Here is a 20,803-nt window from a genome sequence, read left to right on the forward strand (position 1 = left end):
TATTATGTCCTTATATCCTTAATTAGTTTAATATATGTTACGTTAACACCTCTCTTTTCTAGAATTCTCTATATAATTTCTCTTGAGACTCTATCATAAACTTTTTCCAAGTCAATGAATACTATGTGTAAATTTTGTTTTTACTTCCGATATTTTTCAATTAATTGTCTAAGAAGATGTATAGCTTCTATTGTCGACCTTCAAGGCATGTACCCAAATTGATTTTCGGTCACGTCTCCATCCTTAATCTTTTTTCTATTACTTTTTTCCAAAATTTCATGGCATGACTCACTAGTTTAATAACCCTATAGTTTGCACAATTTTATATATCTCCTTATTCTTATATAAGAGAACTAGAGTACTTATCCTCCATTGATCATGCATTTTTTTTGTTTTCAATATCATATTAATAATTTTATAAGTCATTCAGTACCTTATTTCCCTAGGCACTTCCGTACCTTTATCAAAATATCATGTAGTCCAAAACCTTTTTTGCATCCTATTTAAAGTTTGTTCTACTTCTAAAGTTTAAATTCTACGATAAAAATTTAAATTTTTATGCCCATTTGACCTACTTAAATTATCTAAGTTAAGTTGGTCACTTAAACCTTCGTTAAAAAGTTAATGAAAATACCTCTTCCACCGCTCTTTTATTTCTCCATCATTTACTAGTACCCTGTTGCGTTCATCTTTAATACATTTTATTTAGATAAGATCTCTTGTCTTTCTCTCACTTTAGCTATTCTATAAATGTCTCTTTCCCTTTCTTTTGTATCCAATTTTTGATATAATCGTTCGAGTTTCATTCTTTGCTTCATTCACTACTTTCTTAGCTTCTTTCTTAGCTATTGTATATTTTTTTTCATTTTCCTCATTCTTACAAATATATAATTCCTTATAAGCTATTCATTTTACATTCACTTTCTCTTATACTTTCTCATTCCACCACCAAGATTCCTTACTTAGTGGTGCATGTCCCTTAGACTTACCAAGTGCACTCTTAGCTACTATTTTTAACTTTGATATCATCTTATCCCATATCGTATTAAAGTCACCGTATATTTCACCTAATGCTTGTACTCCTACCTTCTCCTTAAATATACTTTACTTCTCATTCTTTAACTTCCACCACTTAATTCTAGAAGTCGTATATATTTTTTTTTCTATTGATACTATATTTGAGACATATATCCAACACTACTAACATATGGTGGGTAGTTAAGTTTTCTTTATAGATGACTTTGCAATCTTTATAAATCTTTCTATCCTTCTTCTTAACAATAAGAAAGTCAATTTGTGATTTATTATTCCAACTTTTGAACGTGATTAAATATTCTTCTCTTTTTTTAAAAAACGTATTAGCTAATATAAGGTTATATACTATCGCAAAATCTAATATAGTTTTCCCTTTCTCATTTCTCGTTCCAAACTCATAACTCAGATGTACCCTCTCATATCCTCATTTTTTACTGTGACATGCTCATTTCGATCACCTCCTATTAAAATCATTTTATTTGGCGAAATATTTTGTAATATTTCATCTAAGTTATCTGAAAACCTTGATTTGGTAGCTTCATCCAATCCTACTTGCAGTGCATATACGTTAATTATGTTCATAGTTTTTTTCGCCACTATTATCTTAAGGTCTATAATTCTATCTCCTTTTCTAATTACTACAACTTCATCCTTTAACGAATTATCTACAACAATACCCGCTCCATTTCTTGTTTTACTCTTTTCAATGTACCATAACTTAAAACCCGAGTTCTCTATCATCTTTACCTTCTCGCCTATCCATTTTCTCTTGTACACACAAAATATTAATTCTTCTCCTAATCATCGTATCCACTACCTCCATTGATTTACCTGTGAGAGTTCCTATGTTCCATATTTCAAATTCTAGATTATTAGTTTTCCTATCATATTTATTTCTTATCCAACCTATGGTGTGAGAACTCTTGCCTATTTAACACTACATTCAAATTCTCATGGAGATGTAACGATTTTTGCTGATACATTACAGTCGAACCACGTAACTCTTATATATTTAGCACTACACCCGAGTTCTAGAAGTGTAGCGGTCCTTGCAGAGACGTTATAATCGAACCCTGCAATGCGTTCCTTCCGGAGAACAACATAGCATTAACACAATAGTTTAATTAATCCATTCATTGAATATTTGTCATAGTTTTAATGCTGACGAGCAACTTAACGCAACCCTCCTCTATCCGGGACCGGTCGTCATGGGCGGAGTTAAAGATTGCAAGATTATATCTGGATAAAATTTAACTACTCAATATATGTTAATAGTGTTGGTTGGATATACGCCTCACGCATATCAATAGAAGGAAAATATGCAAACTCCTAGAATTAAATGATGGAAATTAAAAGATGGGAAACAAAATATATTTAAGGACGGGTAAGATTATAAGTATTAGGAGAAATATACAACGACTCAAATACAACATAAGATGATATTAAAGTGAAAACAATAGCGAACAGTGTACTCGATAAGTCAAAAAGACGCATCATCAAGTAAAGAATTTTAATGGTAGAATAAGAAAGTAAAGGAAAAAATGAATAGCCTATAAGATTATTATATAAAAGGGCAACTTGGTACACAAAGCTCCCACCATGCGGGTCCCAGAAAAGGATTCATTGTGTGTAGCCTTACCCTGCTTTTTGTACGAAACTATTTTTAGGATTCTAACCCGTGACATTTTGGTCATAAAGCAACAACTTTACCGTTGTGCCAAGACTCCCCTTCCCTGTAAGAAATTATATACTTTTAAAAAAATATATAATCAATGAAAAGTAAGCACTATAGTTCTTTTATATAAAGATAAAGGAAACATACAAAATGGTGCAAACTATAGGGATTTTAAACTAATAAGTCATACCATGAAATTGTGGGAAAGAGTAAACTAAGAAATGAGACTGCGCTGACCAAAAATCAATTTGAATTCGTGTTTGAGAGGTCGACAATAGAAGTTTTACATCTTAGGCAACTAATTAAAAAGTATCGGAAACAAAAGCAAGACTTACACATGGTATTCGTCGACATTGAAAAAGTTTATGATAGAGTTTCAAGGAAAATTATATAGAGTTTTGGAAAAAAGAGATATTAGCATAGCATATATTGAAATAATTAAGGATATGTATGAAGATGTAATGATAAGAGTAAAGACATATGGCGGATTAACCGAAGTGTTTCCAATAAAGATAAAGTTATATCAAGGATCAATTCTAAGTTTCTATTTTTTTAAACTCCAAGATACAGTACCACAATACATATTATTTGCAGATGCTATTGTTTTGGTGGATGAGACACTTAAAGAAATAAATGATAAACTTTAATCTTGGTGAAAAATGCTAGAAATGAATGATCTTAGGCTTAATAAAGTAAAGATAAAATATATGAAATTTAAATTTAGCAATATTAAACGTAATAAAAGAATTGTTAATATAAGAGATGACGAGTTGTATGTAACGGAGAATTTTAAGTATTTAGAATCATTTTTTAAAAAATATAGAGGGATTTCTTATATAAAATATAGGTGGGATGGTTGAAATGGAAGAGAACGTCGAGTATTCTTTGTGATCATTAAGACTTAAACGAAAGTTTTATAAAATGACGATTGCACTTGTTATGTTATATGAAGGCAAATGTTGGACTATGACATGAGCACATAAGCAAAAAAAGAGAGTTGCAAAGGTAGGGATGTTAAGGTGGATGTGCGGACATACATGGACAAAATAAGAAATAAAAATATTAAAAAGAAAGTTAGAATTGCACCTATTAATAAAAAGGCAGGTTTAGAATGGTGCAGACATGTATTAGACGACCAACAAATGTTTAGTTATGGTAAAGACATGTACTTAACGGATGAATAAATGTATGTTAGGTAATGTAAAACTATGACAAATGTCTATATCAAATGAGAAAAAGAAAAATCAAAAAAGACTTAGTTAGCAATAATAAAATTAGATAAAATTTATTTAAATATAAATAAAGATATAGTAGAGGATAAAGCTTATGGCGTAGAAGGATTCATATAGTTGATCTCATCTAATAAGACTTGATTTTTATTATTGTTGCTAGTGTGTAAATAAATGATTGTTTAAGGACAAGCATAAAAATCTGTGACAAGCATTGGGATTTGTGTTTGCATTTTTTTCATTGATTTCAATTCCTTCCGTTTTTAATTATGAATGAAACTCTAATTTCAAGCTTAGATTTCAACAAGTGAGATTGCTGAAGAGCTAGAAGCAATGACATTCAAAAAGATTTGCACTGCTTCCGGTGACATTTTGTTTTTCTTTGCTCCAAAATCGAAGTCTCAGGTCATGTTCTCAATGGTTTAAGCAAATGATGGAGCTTGCTTCCACTAAAAACAACTCAAAATAGTTCATTTTTCATTTTCTTGAAGGAGAAAAAAATGTCAAAGCTTTGATACATCTTTTCACAGAAAGACCACATGGGAATACAATTAGTGTGCTCCCTCCTCTTCCACTGCTCATGGCGCTCTCGCAAGCGGAGAAGATAGAGGGAGTTTCCAAGGAAGGCAAGGCAGGCGTAAAATCTGGGGAGTGTGGACCGTGCACCTTAACCTAGCAAGGGCAAGACAAAGGAGCACGAGGAGGAGGAACGGGTGGAGGGTCGACCACATGGGGAGAAACCCTAATCAAATGGGGAAGGCGAAAGTGTAGTTATCCAATTAGACGATCACAATGTCCGATCCAGTAGGGAAAGCAAAAAAACGAAATCTTGGGAAAGACTAAGGGAGCATTATCCAACTGAAAGCAACCAAACAAAAAGGGAGAGACAAAGAAAAAATACCTACCTGCCTGCGGCGACTTCGGCCTAGGTCCGCTTCCTCCCAAGACCGTCGAGGGAACTAAGAACGGAAGATTAATGGTCTGTTTGGGAGAAGCGAGGGAAGGGAAAGTAATATTTGGGAAGAAGGTGAGGGGAGGGAAGTAAACTTTACCCTTCCTGACTTTTCAAATAGCCTATTTTCTCAAGCCCTAATTGTTGAAATAAACTAAGGACATGGGAAAATAATAGAAAGAGAAAACAATCTTTTTCTCTATATATTTATTTATTTATTTATGTTGATTGAGAAAGGTGACGTTTATGAGGTGTAATTTTTATAATTAAAAAAGGATATACGTATTATTTTTTAAGTATACGGCGTAATTTTGTGAGTTAAAAAAAGCACATGTATTATTTTTTTCAATATATGGTGTAATTTGATGAATGAAAAGGGTACATACATCATTTTTTATCTATTCTTTCTGTCTGATTTTAAGATGATCGATTTTGATTCCAAAACTATCCACTGATGAATTGTATTTTTCTTCCCTCTTAAAGTTTTAATAAAGTAAATGAAAAAAAACTTTTTTTTACTGTAGAAAATTTTCCTTAGTTTTACTTCTACTCTCCCAAGTAAACAGAGCATAAGGAATTTACTTATCTTTCCTTCCTTTATCATTAATAAGACGACGTTTAGTTCAGTAAACAGAGCATAAGGAATTTACTTATCTTTCCTTCCTTTATCATTAATAAGACAGCGTTTAGTTCTTTCCTAGAAATCAGAATAGGAATGACAATGATAGTATTATGAAATGAGAATAAATATGAGCATGAATATCATTCTTAAAAAATAATATTTGATTAATTGAATATTTTTTATCGGAATGAACTAAATTTTTTTTTTACCCTTAGAGAAAAATAAGAAAAAAAATTAGATGTGAACAAAAGTTAAATGTGAGAGAAAAATATGAAAGAGAAGGTAGAGAACTTATAATGAGAGAGAATAAGGAGAAAGAAAGTATGATGAAAGATAATAAAAAGATAAAAAGTGTGATAGGAGAGAATGAAGAGAGAGAAAGTATGATAAAAAAAATGATAAGAGAGTGTGTGATAAGAGAGAGAAAGTGTAATGGGAGAAAATGAGAAGAAAGATTATGATGGGAGATATTACAAAAAGAGAAAATATGATGAGAGAGAAAGTATGATAAGAGAGGATGAGAAAATAAAACATATGACGAGACAGAAAATGTGATGGAAAAGAATGAGAAGAGAGAGTGTGTGATAGGAGAGAATGCTTGATGAGGGAGAAAGGTAAAGAAAGAGTGATGAGAAAAAATGGGGAAAGAGAAAGTATAATGAGAAAGAATGCAAGAAACAACAAATTAAATAATAAGTATTATTAGATAAATAATTTTATTTGATTTTTTTAGGAATTTTAAAAAAAACCAGGATTTAAATGGAGTCCATATGACACGTTTTAAGATAATAGAGCGATTAGGCTAGAAGAAAGCCAGTTTGGAATATCTATTTAGTGGGAGTTGATTGACGAATTAACTTGTGGTTAATTAATTAAACCTAAGTTATGATTATAAAAGTTATTGGGTTCGGATGAGCCCTATTCCAGTGGTCGAAATCACCCAGGAGATCGCAGCAGCAAAGGAGCGAAATGGAGCTGCAAGTGCTGCTGGAGGCGCCTTCAAAGGCTGTTGAAGGCACCTCCGCGCCTTCTATGGAAGACGCCTTCCATAGCTAGAAGGTGCCTTCAATGAACAGTGTGAAGACGTCTTCCAAGGCTATGGAAGGCATCTTCGACCAGGCTGAAAAGAGTCGTTGGCCGTGGATAAAGTTTTATCCACGAGTGCCTCGTTAGAGACGCCTTTCAGCCCTATGGAAGGTGTCTTTAGCCTTCGGATAAGATTTTCCAAGGGCTATAAAAAGACCCCTGGACCTAGGAAATATGTATCAACTGTAGCTTTCATTTCCTAGCACATTCCTAAGCTTTTTAAGAGTATAATAGGCTTCTCCGCCTATACGAAGTAGATCTTTCAGCGCTTTTTAGCCAAGTAATTCCTTTGTGTCTTTTTGATTTATTAGTTACTTAATTTTATTTATATAAGTGTGTTACTAATCTGAGTTGAAGAACGAGGAAGGGTTTTATTTTTTTATTTCAGGCAATTCACCCCACCCCTCTTGTCGGTCCCGTTGCGCCAACAAGTGGTATCAGAATCCAACCACCTCAGAAGGACTAACCACCGACCGAAGCATCAAGATCAAGACGATGCCCGAATCAACAATCTATCCACCAAAGTTCGAAGGGGATTTCACCTCATGGAAAAAATGCATGGAGGTATTTTTCAAAACCAAACTTCAAAATTCTGATAATAATTAAATATGGTTTTGGAGCTCCCAAAAACCCCCCAAGGAGAAGAAAAAGAAGAATAGCATTGGTCCAAGAAGGAGCAAGCAGATTTCGTAGCAAATGGGCGAGCCGAGTTCCACCTACTTAGTGTACTTCCACCCCAAGAAGTAAATCAAATCGAAGGATACAACTCAGCAAAGGAACTTTGGAAGAAGTTCCTGGAACTGCATGAAGGAACTTCCGAAATAAACCTTGCGAGACGGGATGTACTCCGGAATCAACTAACGAACCTCCGGATGGAAGAAGGAGAGTCAGTAGTACAACTACACAAAAGAATCAAGGAGCTGATTACCGGACTAACAAATCTGGAAGAAACGATAACGAATCGATGCGTACAAAGGTATGCTTTAAATGTGTTCCCAAGAACACTTAAATGGACATCTATAGTAGACTCCTACTATATATCCAAGGATCTCGAGATAAGTACTTTAGAAAGTCTTTTCTCTACTTTCAAATTACACGAATCTCGATGTGTAGGACAAAGAAAAGGACCAAGTCAGAATGTTGCCCTGAAGGCAAGAATAAATGATTCATACTCTGATGAATCTATTGATGAAAACGAAGTAGCCCTAATGGTAAGAAAGTTCAATAAATTTATTAGATCTAATAAATCTACGCAGACAAAGAAAGATTACCGAAATAAAAGGAAAGTCCGATACTACAACTGCAACGAAAAAGGGCACATCAAAGATGAATGCCCTAAGTTAAAGAAGGAAAAGGAAAAGTACAAAAGACCAACATCCTCCAAACACAAGACTCTGAAGGCCACATGAGATGATTCATTATCCTCTGAGTCCAAGGTTAAAGCCTTCTCAGGACTAGCCCTAATGGTCAACCATCAAGTGGAAGATGAAACCAGCTCAGAGATGAGCATTGATGAAGGAGGAGAATCATCGGAAGAAAGCAGCGATGAAGGGGGATCACCAAAAATTGAGATAAGTGAGGTACGTGTTCTATCTCCTAAGTAGTCCTTTAATTTTATTAAAATTCTTACTAAAGATCTACTTAAACTAGAAAAGGAAAATGCTGAGTTGAAATTAAACTTAGCAAAGGCATGCCCTCTAGAATTGTATGATAATCTAAAATTAGAAAATGAAAAATTGAAAATAGAAATCCAAAAATTGAAAAATGATCATGCATGCTTGAAACCAAATAACTTTTAAAAATCAAAACTTAGAATTTATAGTAAATTAAATTGGTATATTAGACATCATCAAGAACAACTTAGAAAAATTTTCAGAGAATATGTACCCCCTAAATTCTTAGTTAACCCAATAGGAAGTAACCTATATTGGGTTCTCTTACTTAGATTAAACATTCTTTTTTTCTAAGACTTTCAAAAAATATTAAATGTTTAAATTCTTTAAAAGCCTTTGTCTAGAAGTGGTTAATGATCCAATAACCAAGAAAGCCTAGTACCTCGCCACAGCCTGGAAGTCGATTATTGAATTAAATATTTTATTGATAAATTGATAAATTGATAAGCTTATGAAATTAATTAAGATAATGCTTTTAATGTTTGTCAATTATTGGAAAATTTCATAACTTAGAAATTGTTTTAAATATCTTTTACTTGTATTATTTCCTAAAACTTAATATTACCCTATTTTTTGATGTGATCAAAGGGGGGGATAGGTACAAGTTTAGGGGAAGTAGGGGGAGTTAGGATTTTATTTAAATTTTGAATTTTGCTAACTCTATTTTTTTGAATTTTGATAAATTAGTTTATTTTATATTTAGTGTTGCAATTTCTTTTATTGCAAACTTTTATTTGCAATTTCATTTATTACTACTTGATCATTTTTATCCTAACTTGAACTTGGGTTGATGCACATCAAAAAGGGGAAAATTGTTGGACCCCCGTGGTTGTTTTGATGTAATCAACCAAGTTAGGTTAGGTCCTATTTGATTTTGATACCTGTGTTTAAGTGTGTAGGATCTTAGAAGTATATAGAAGTCAAGCAGAAGATGCAGCTAGCGAGAAGGATGGCACGGGAACGAAACCGATGGGAACGGAGCCGACGAGCTCGGTGCATCAGAGGGACGAAAGGGTTGCGAAAGAGTACACTGGTGGAGGAGAAGAATGTACATGACGTTCGAGGGGCGAGAAGCCGGAGCGGAAGCCTGCTCGAGGAGAAGGCCAGAAATTGAGTTCGGGTGAACCCTATTTCGGTGGTAGAAATCACCCAGGAGATCGCAGCAGCAAATGAGCGAAATGGAGCTAGAAATGTTGCTGGTGGCACCTTCAAAGGTGGTGAATGCACCTCTGCACCTTCTGTGGAAGGCGCCTTCAAGCCATGGAAGGCGCCTTCGATGAATAATGCGGAGGTGCCTTCCAAGGCTATGGAAGGTGCCTTCGACCAGGCTAAAAAGAGTCATTGGCCGTGGATAAAGTTTTATCCATGAATGCCTCGCTGGAGGTGCCTTCCAGCCCTATGGAAGGCGCCTTCATCCTTCGGAAAAGATTTTCTAGAGGTTATAAAAAGACCCCCGGACCTAGGATATATGTATCAACTCTAGTTTTCATTTTCTGCACATTCCTGAGCTTTTTAAGAGTGTAATAGGCTTCTTCGCCTACACGAAAGAGATCTTTCAACGCTTTCATTTGCCTTAGATTAACAACCACCTAGGTTGTAACCAAATAATTCCTTTGTGTTTTTTGATTTATTAGTTACTTAATTTCATTTATATAAGTGTGCTACTAATTTGAGTTAAAGAACGATGAAGGTTTTATTTTTCTATTTCAGGTAATTTCACTCCTCCCCTCTTGTTGGCCCCGCTGCGCCAATAGTTATTTCTTTTTATTTCCTTCTTTTCCTCTCAGCCGATCTCTTCCTTCTCCCTCTCTTCTGCCCGAATGATGCTTATGACCTTTTCATCACCGCCGTAGACAACGACGCCCCGCCCTGTCTCTCTCCTTATTTGGTCAAGCCCTGATTTGGCACCACCTTCCCTCCCTTAGCTGCAAGACACCACCGGGCAGCCCCTGTGCGCCGCCGCACCTTTTCTTGCTCGATCCCTAATGTCGCGTTGCCTCACATCACCGACAACAACCTCTCTTTCTCGATCTCCTTGGTCGGCCTCTCCTCCCTGGGTGTCAACCCTGAGCAGAAGTCGTCAAGTGTGACAACTGCCCACAAGCCCAACAATGCCAATGATTCCATCATTGTCACCCTTCTCAGCGTGAGGCAACAGGTCGCTAACGACGTAGGAGTCGACGCTGCTACCCTCTCTCGTCGCTTGCTCTGATCCACAAGCAGAGGGCCATCACCGCTAGCCAATCTCCAACCACGAGCAATAGAGTTGATCTCCTGTGCACTGCTACCCCCCTTCGGTGGTGTCGCCTAAACGTCGTGCTGCCCTGATCGTGAAATGTTAGAACTCTACCTCTGCTCGTGCGCTGCAACAGCTGCTAGACTAGACAGGATGCCACTTTCCGCTCCTGAGATATCAAAGCCGACCAGAGTGAGCTTCCACCAGAGAGCAAGAAGGCCAATGATGATTAGGGTTTAATGGGGGGCTTGTGGATAATTTGATCAATAAGTAAGAGGTTATTTGATAGATTAGTTGATTTGAAATTGTTAGGTTAACAAGAGAAGGAAGGGCAACAATAAACCATCTTTCGGCCGTGAACCCTTTCAGTCATGAGTCACCATTAGCCACCACAGATTTGGTATGTGAAATGATTTGGTTAATCCAATTAGGGTTTCCTAACCCTAATTGGGATTATTTTTGGTTAATTAAATTATGGTAGATTGGTATGATTTGTATTCTATGTTGTAGAGTTTTGATTCGATTTGAATCAAACTCTTGGACATGAGGATATTCAAAGCGACTTACATTTAAGGCGGGTTCTTCTTCCTTGGTCTCTATAGTTCATTGTACTTAGTGCATGGATTATCTGATGAATTAAGTTACTTTATCTTGACTTCGCTCATATTTTATCTGTGTTTGATACTTATATGTTTGATTTTTAAGATGATCTCTTTATTATCTATACAGTCTTACTGTTTGATATTCCTATTCTATAGGGTACACACGTGTAGGGTGTATATGATAGGAATTGACATTAAGATTGCTTATATGCAGTAGCGTATACACGTGTATGATATGTACTTTAAGTGTTGTTATTTACTGTATATGTTGGTAGTAGTCACATGTTGGATCTTTTCATGTATATAAGTATATGTGATTGATGGATCATATTTTTGGATATATGTGTGTTGTACATGCATACATATCGGGAGAGTTCTATTGGAAGTATCTTATCGATTATATCTATTTTGCGTGTACACACATGTCTATTATGTTTTATTGGAAGTATTATGTTGATTATACTCATAATATATGTGCATATATGTCGAGTGAGTGATATTGGAGGTATCATGTTGATTATACCTATATTGAGTGTTCATATATGTTTGGTATGTATTATTAGAAATATCTTATTGATTATGCCTCTATTGTGTGTGCACATTAGTCTGGTGTGTATTATTGGAGCTATTTTATTGATTATATCTTTGTTGTTATGTGCACATGTGTCCAACATGTTTAGTTGGAAGTATTTTAATGATTATTCCTAAGTTGTAAGTGTACATGTGTTTGACGTGTGTGTACTTGTGGCTGGTATGTATTATTAGAGGTATCTTGTTGATTAAACTTATGTTGTGGTATGTGTACACATGTCTGGTGTGTACTATTGGAGGTATCTTGTTGATTATACCTATGATGAGTGTTCACACATGTCTGGTTGTACTATTGGAAGTATCATGTTGATTATACCTATGATTGAGAGTGCATACGTGTCGGGTGTATACTATTGGAGGTGTCATATTGATGATTTACATCGTGTTCATCATTGCACTATATACATGTTGATGACCATTGCTCCCTTGTGGTATGAGCTAGTTTGACGACCATTGCTCCCTTATGGTATGAGCTAGATTGACGACCATTGCTTTCTTGTGGTCAAAGTCAGTTGACAGTGATTTGTTATACGTCTAGACTTGCATATATCATATCGACCAGGCCTCTCTCTCATTGTGGGTTGAGGTCAAGTCTAGTCGACAGTAGTTGTTATAACTTAGGCTACCCACGAGTTATCTATGGTAGAGTGATCTCGCACAACCCATAGTTAGATAGCTACATTCTACTTGCCCATGAGTTATCTATGGTAGAGTATTCTCGTGCAGATAGGGACCTTAACATTTCAGACTACCCACGGGTTATCTGTGGTAGAGTATTCTCGTGTAATCCTTAGCTAAATAGCTAGATATTTTGGTCATTTGTATTGCTTGTGGTGGAACATTAATCCCACATACGATGGGTTGCTTGTGGTAGAGCATTGCTCCCACATACGATGGATTACTTGCGGTGAAGCGTTGCTCCCATATATGATGGATTACTTATGATGGAGCATTGCTCCCACATATATGGATTGATTGTAGTGGAGTGTTACTCTTAGATATGATGTATTCTTGTGATGGAGTGTTATTTTCACATTTGATGATCTATTATGGTTATATGTACTAGCACATGCTTAGGCTTTGTGATACCCATGTTGCTTATGTTGTAGACGTATATTGTATATATTTGAGATCTTGTCATGATTCATATATGTGCATTTATCATACATGATATATTGCCCATGTGTTATGAGCAGATCTATTGCTAATCCCAAGTGATTTATTGATCGTTATACCGTATGTGTTAGACTGGTACTTGTATGTGTGTTTATCATGTCATATATAATCATGTTCTTATTTTCTTACTGAGATTGTATATCTTTGATCGCCTTACACATTTGTCCATGCACTACTATTTATTTATTATCCACCGAGTTATCTAGACTCACCACCCTTTTACTGGTTTTTTTTTCACTAGAGAGCAGGTAGAGGATTTATGGAGTTGTTTAGAGGATCCAAACTGTCAATTCCATGTCACATCTGAGATCAGTTTTCCACTCTTATTGCACTCTGCACTATTTGTATCTTGTATTTAGACTTGGTATTGAGTTATGTTGTCTTATTTATGATTTTAAGCCTTGTAGCCACTTTTATTTGTTTTAGTTTTTATTGTGGCGTAAGTCATGCTGACATACAGTCAGTCTATTATCTTGTGTGGCTTTGTGTATGTACCAGTCGTGTAGGTTGTGTAGCTTTATTTTCTTCCGTTGTATTTTATTTTCAGTGGTGTGTGTTGCATATACAACTGCGTGGTTTTGTTTGTTTTCCAGCCGTGCGTGCTGTTGATATCTTATGAGTAGTCTTGTGGTATTATATATAGGTTTCATTTATTACTGTTATAAGAGAGAGAAAGCAGAGTGAGAGAGAATAAAGAGAGAGAAAGTGATATGAAAGAAAAATTGAACAAATATATTAAGAGTGTTTTTATCTAAAATAATTTAAATTATATCTAAATTTTTGGATATGGTGAAACTTAAGGAAAGAGATAAGTTTTATCGATACCTAAATTTTTTAATATCATTCTAAAATCTTAATTCTTATTTCCATCCCGTAAACATAAAATTTAAAAATGAATCTAATTTGTTATTTCTATATCTGTGTATCAAACATCACCTAAATTTCTTTCATCTTTATTATTTAGGAAGTCCAAGAAGTCTGTCTGTTACTAGCTTGGGGTTTAAAGTCTCTTTACGGTAAATTATACAAGCGCATCTTTATTAAATTATCCATCAAATTAATCATACATCATAGAGTTTTGTTATTGCAAATTTAACACTTTCCTATTAAGATTTTATTTTTGAGATTTAAAAGAATCTCAATTTTTTATAATTTTTTGCAATTTTTTTAAAATTATTTATATATTGTTTTGGTGAAATTATTTTTAATGTTTATATATATTCAAATTAAAATTTAATTAACCCTTAATTAATTTTTCAATTTGATTTTAAAAAATTTAACTATGAAGATTAATTTGCTTCTGAGTATGGATTGAGAAAAAAAGGAATTCTCTTGAAAAAAACCACTTTGTAATAGAAAGAAAGGAAGAAAGAGAAAAAAAAATAATCGTGCAAGACTTCCCAAAGTTAAATAGGATCTTCTGCTCTCTTATCCCTAGTCTCTTCTTGATCCACTATAAATTATGATGGTCTTTCATTGAGTGAATTCATTCGAATAAATGGCATCTAAATTGCATCAATTCTGTACATAAATTATATATATTTTTTATTTTTTTTATTATCAATGCATTTAATTAATTTTCTTAGGAATCAAAGTTGGAAAAAAATCTAATTAAATACATTAGTAAAGTAAAAAAAAATATAATTTTAAATTCTTGAATTTGTCTTTCCAATTAAATAAGGCATTCATTTTGAGTCACTCTATTTAGTGTAATTGAGTCTCCGGAGCTATGGTACTATGGTAAAATATTTAGATTGTCATCTAAATATTTATGATTCAAACCCTAGTTATAGTATATTTGTAAGAATTTTTCTTCTAAATGAGGGACACAATCAAAGGATATTGAATTTTTGGATTGACCATCGTGTGCGCCTCTCGATTTATCCTGATGATTGATTGAAAATTTTCATGGGATCGAACCGATCACTCAGATATAGTTAATAAGAATACTTAGGATTATTTTTTTTTTCTATCTGATGTAATTGAATAAATTAACATCTTATTTTTATTTAAATTATTTTTCTTAATTGGCTCTTAATTACTTTAATAATTAATTAGAATAATTTAATCTTAGTTATCATTAATCCCTTTCAAACTAATGTTGATATCTTGAATCTTGTGTTCATTACTCATTATAAGAGTAGAATAATTTCTAAAATAATAATAAATTTCTTTGAATGAAATTTCTCTTCATTAGTTTAGGTATACGAGCCTTTGTAAGAAAATTTAAGGATCATATTTTACATAAACGTAACAAACATGATAGATAACAAAATGCTTAAAATTATATTTCTCTAAGCTTAATAAATATGACGAGTAACGAAATGTGAAAAAAAATCCAATAATATCTCAGGCCATTGATATCCCAGCAATACTTAGTTAAACTTTGATATTCTTTAGAATCTTTGAGAGAATTCTAAAACTCCAAACCACACATGTAAATAGTGTAATAATTTTGGAAGGTGAATAGGGTTAGGAGGGGGTGTTTAGTTAAATGATCGAAATAACTATAGATATAAGTTTGATAGTAAAATAGAATAAGAATAAAAATAAAATCCATTTAATTATATTAGGTTTGACTGATTCTCATAAATAACTCTTTGTCATCATTTATTTCTAAATCTATCAACCAAATACCTCTACTTATTATTTATAAACAACTCTTTATCATCATTTCATCCAAAACATTGTGACAAATTATGAGAATATTTGTTCCACATCAGAAGGAATGATAATGAATTTTTTTTCTGAGAAATCATAATGACATTATATCTAGTTAAATATTGTAATGATATACATCGAACAATATATTTTACTTACATAGTTTAATCTTAATAAATATATGACTCACTCTATGATAATAGACATATTTAAATATTTATTTTACTCTATATATATATATATATATATACACACACACACGTGCAGAATAATCTGGACCAGATTCGGGGCATCTAGAATTGATTCAAGTGTCTGTTGGTGACATGGTTCATGAATCTGAAATTAATCCAAACACCTGGACTTATTTAGTTTTTTTTTTTAATTTTGAGATATATTATATGTATTTAGGATTCAAAGTTTTAGGATTTAGGAGTTAACTTATAACGAGTTTGAGTCAATAAGATTTTTCTTCTATAGTTCATACTTCCCTCTTAGTATATAGTGTTTCAGATTAAAAATTTTAGATACTCACATGATATATTATATGTATTTAGGGTTTAAAATTTTAAAATTTAGGGGTTGAGTTATAATGAGTTTAAGCTAATAAGATTTTCCTTTAGGGTTCAGACTTCTCTCTTGGGTTATAGTGTTTAAGATAAACAATTTTAGATGCTCACATAGTATAATATATATATTTAGGATGTTTTAAGAAATTTTTTATTTTTATTTTTTTAAAAAAAAATTAAAAAATAGAGTTGGGGCGCTTGCATTTAATCCAGGTGCCCCAACCAAAATTAAAAATAAAATAAAAAAAACAAATCAAGGCACCTGGATTAATTCCAAGTGCCCCGATTGATATGTCACAGACTGTTCCACACGGAATGATTAATGATATGACCACTATATTATAGTAAAAAGTGATTATGCTTATCTCAAACATCTCTTATAATTCATTCCCAAGTTATATGAAGAGAGATAAATCATAGGGTTAGCTTAAAGTCAACTACCAACTTGGTTTGGGGGTAGGAGGGATTTTTTTCCTTGAGGGCATGCACCCACTAAGAATTGATTCCTTGCTTTATTATAGTAGGTTTGCTATCCTCTGGGCAATTGGCTATCCTGTGAGAACTATATAACCACTACATGATAACATTTGAAATAGTAAAAAAAATATTTTTTTATGACAATATTTTTTCATCATAAATTTTTTTTTGACAAAATATTTTTTTGTTACGAATTAATGACGAAACTTTTTTATTACTAATTTATTGCTAAATTGTGATAATTTCTTTTTTGTCGCCAAATTCATTGCAGATTTAGGAAGAAGAATTTTCATCCCTAAATCATGTTTTTTTTGTTGTTGTGGACCTTCTTTGCTAGAAGACTATCTCTTGGACTTACCAGTAAGTCAAATCCAGAGCTCTAGGGTATACATGTCCTCTATGGCATAACAACCTAGGTCCTGAACATATCCACCTCCATAAAATATGTACCAACAATATACATGGATCAAAACAAAAGGGTCTAGGTACACAGATCAGATATGATATAAAAATATAGGTACACATGCCAGATAATAAAAATCCAGAATCTAGTCCTAAACTCAGTAAAGCATGGTATGTCACTTACTCTAGGAACTAAGGTACTCGTGGCAATAATCACAAGGTATAAACATGGATACATAACAAGAGACAAAACAGAACATGCTATGGGTATCAAACCGTGGCATACCAAAGACAAACATGATCATTGCTTGTAGCTATAAAATACTATACATATCCAATTGACAATATCATAAAAGATAAGTCAAGAGGTACCCGCCTCCAATAGAAAGGTCCAATCCGATCCAAATCTGACGTCGTGATGCCGTCTCAATCAAAGTCCTGTATCAATATATTTTATTTAACTAAATTCACATGGATTAAATAGCTAAATAAAATCCCTAAAACTAATTAAGGAAACCTCAATCCAACGATAAATCTCGATTCATCTAATCCATTTGATTGAGTCAGGTTTAATCCAACATTCCTAACTCATCGAATAAATCCAATGATCCTCAGTCAATAATCAAACACTCCATGTATGATAATCAATTCAATGAGCCTAACGACAAACATACCTTCATGATATTCAACCAATCCCAATTACACAAACCATAATAGATTTACTTACTCCAAAATCCATGGTTAACATCATCAATTAACAGACCAAATCTAATGTAGAAATGAAATCAAATCTCAACATGTCTTACCCCGAGTTTAGCAGCTAGGGGTACTGGAAATGACTCAAGACCAACAACAACAATTCACTATTGTCCTCTACCTCCTTCCCTTGCAGCATAACAATCCTATTAATGAATCCACCAATTAGTCTTGTAATTCAAATCAAGCTTGATTCTATAACCTTACCACAGATTTATGTTGGCAATGTCAGAGCCAACGATGGTCCTAGCGCAACGACAGATGCTGGCCGCTTCTGGTCACAACAATGCAGCAACACGCAGCGATGATGGTTCATAGAGGGGCTCAGAGAGGCTGGAACAGCCCGATCCGGTGGTCGGCAGTGGCGCGCAGGGACAAGTCTAGGGCACAGAGAGGAGATGGTGGTGCTTAGGGCACAGGTTGTAGTAAGGGCGGCTCATGAGGGAGAGGTAGAACCTTTCGGCGGAGGTGTAAGAGATTCGGCTGTGCCAGGAGGTGTCGGGCGGTGCTGGGCGGCTACGGCACAGGCGCTAGGGCAGAGGAGAGGTGCTCAGCTGCCGGCGCTCAGAAGAGGAGAAGAAGGGTCGGTGTGTCCCTTGCTACGGCAGCGCTGGGGTTTCCTGTGGCCGACGACAGTGCTAGGGCACAGGAGAACATCGGCGGTGGTACTCGGGTGCCGGTGAAAAGGAAACGTCGACTGGAGGCTTGGGCAGGGGAAGGCACTGCGATGTCGGCTGTGGGCGACGTGAGGAAGGAGAAGAAGAATCGGCGCCGTCGACGGTTTGGGAAGGGAAAACCGTCGGGGAATGCAAAGAAGAGGAAGCGAAGAAGGGACGGCACGGGCACGGGAAAAAAAAGAAATAGAAAATAAAAAGGAAAAGGAAATCAAACTTTTCCTCGCTTAAATGGGTAGCCCAAACAAATTTTCCTGACCCCTTTTTTTTATCCCCGTAAATTCGTCCATACGATCTCCAAAAAATTCTCGAAAAATTTCCAAAAATTCCGAAAAATTCCCTTATTATTATCTGCTATTTTTTTGGTATTTTACATAGCCTCCTCCTTTGCGTTTTCGCCCGAGCAGCCGTCGCACGCGAGAGAGAAGAGAGGCAAGGATTTAGGTTATGGCAAATCCCCTTCCTCTCTTAACTTATCCCTTTTAATACCTAAATAATTCTGTTATTAACTACTACTTAAATATATTTTCGCCCTCTATTTGATCAGCACGGCCCTGCTGGGTTCTTGGTCATCACGCTTTGCTTAAGTCTCAGATCGGGTCGGAGGTTGCGGGTTTGAACCTCGGCGAACCTCTTTATTTTTTGAAACTTCTTTCTTTTGGTAAAAATACCAAACAAACTCCAAAAATTACATAAAAATACTGTAAAAATTTCTAAAAATCTATAGAATATTTCTAAAGCATTTATAAATATTTTTAAACACTATTATGACTCGTATGAGGAAATTTGGGTTGTTACACTTCAGTTCTTCCGCGTCGGACTCCTCGGAAGATAACTCATCCCGTGTTGCTTGGAGAGCTTTCTTCCTTTTTGTCAACTTAGGCTTTTCCTCCTTCTGGTTTGGGCATTCCTTCTTCCTTGTCAGTAGTCTTTGGACCATGTTGACTAATTCTTCTTCATTTGTTGAGTCCATGTCTGACTCACTTTCTGATTTATTCTTTGTTCTTGATTTGGTCTCCTTGCTTGTTCCTGCATATAGTGCAATTCCTTTCTCGACTTGGCTCAAGTTAGATTACTCATGTAATTCTAATTCATAAAATAATTCGTCTAACTTAAGAATTGAAAAATCCCTTGAGACTTTGTAAGCATCTATTATCGATGCCCACAAAGCATTTCGCGGGAAGGCGTTTAGCGTGTACCTTATTGTGTCGCGGTTCTCCAAGTGGTGTCCAATCAGATAGAGGTCATTGAAGATATCTTTCAATCGCATGTGTAGTTGGGTGGCCATTTCTTTGGGAAGCATTTTAATATTAAATAAATTATTTAATAAAAGATCTCTCTTATTTACCTTTAATTCGTCGGTTCCCTCGTGTAGTTTTACCAGGTAATCCCAAAGTTCCTTTGTGTTCTCGTAGGCCCTGACTCGGTTCAGTTCCTCCATAGTCAACCCGCACTTGATGGTGTTAATTGCCTAGTAATTCAATTGTGCCTTCTTGATCATTGGAGGATTCCAATTTTCTAGTTCTAATGGCTTTCCATCTTCAATCGGAGGTGTGTATCGTTTTAGTATGGTGTATCGGAGCGAACGTTCAGTAGAAAGTCCTGGAGCCTCGGGCACTGAGCAAAAGTCCAGTCGGTCTGGCAACAGGTAAACTCTCCTAAGTGGAGTAGGTGAGGACGCGTTCCCTGGTGAGGGAACAGTAGGCGTCGGTTCGACCTAAGGTTTCTGGAAGTGAAATCCGAAGTCAGAACTGGACAATCTGGTAACTGTCAAATTCTTATATTAATCTTGCTTTATTTGTGTTAACTCTATTTTGCAGGATATGTTTTGTATTCTGTACTAACATATCTTGTAGAGAGTGAAAAAGAACTAAAAGCACGGATGAATAATATCCGAGGCGCCCTCCATGGAGCTTGGAGGCGCCTCGGGTGCCTTGGCCGAAGCAGTGCAGGAAGCAGGCTGGTGCCCTCCATGGAGCTTAGAGGCGCCCTGGACACTAGATGGAGGGTGCCCTCCATGGAGCTTGGAGGCGCCTTGGACACTGAGATGGAGGCGCCCTCCATAGAGCTTGGAGGAGCCCTCAGGCGGATAAGCTGCGAGCAGTGCGGAGCTTATCCACACACGGCTGACCCGGGGCTTGGAGGCACCCTCCATACAGTTGCCTACTTAAGGTCGGTTCGAGCAGCAACAATGACATCTCTCGAAATCACAATCTTCCTTCCGTGCTCTGCACAAAGAATGACCCAACAAAGATGTAACAAGACTCCGATGACCAGAATCTTCAAGTTTACTATTTTCCTTTGTCGGTATAATTTTTATTACTGCTTTAATATTGTACTTAAAATTGTAAAGAATTTTTGAACTTATAGTGATTACCCATCGAAAGGGA

The 20,803-nt window shown here is 35.2% G+C and overlaps 1 protein-coding gene across 1 annotated transcript in view; it reads right to left on the reverse strand.

Moving 5' to 3' along the window:
* The window catches only part of LOC121969833 (protein MICRORCHIDIA 6), a 70,813-nt gene extending 53,411 nt beyond the window's left edge, over window positions 1-17,402 (reverse strand). Inside the window, exon 1 of the mRNA XM_042520094.1 lies at window positions 17,360-17,402. The gene's annotated coding sequence lies outside the window, so the exon portion shown is untranslated. The remainder of the gene's footprint in view (window positions 1-17,359) is intronic.
* Between the last annotated feature and the right edge of the window lie 3,401 nt (window positions 17,403-20,803).

Source organism: Zingiber officinale, chromosome 4A, assembly GCF_018446385.1.
Source record: "Zingiber officinale cultivar Zhangliang chromosome 4A, Zo_v1.1, whole genome shotgun sequence".
Lineage (NCBI taxonomy): Eukaryota > Viridiplantae > Streptophyta > Magnoliopsida > Zingiberales > Zingiberaceae > Zingiber > Zingiber officinale.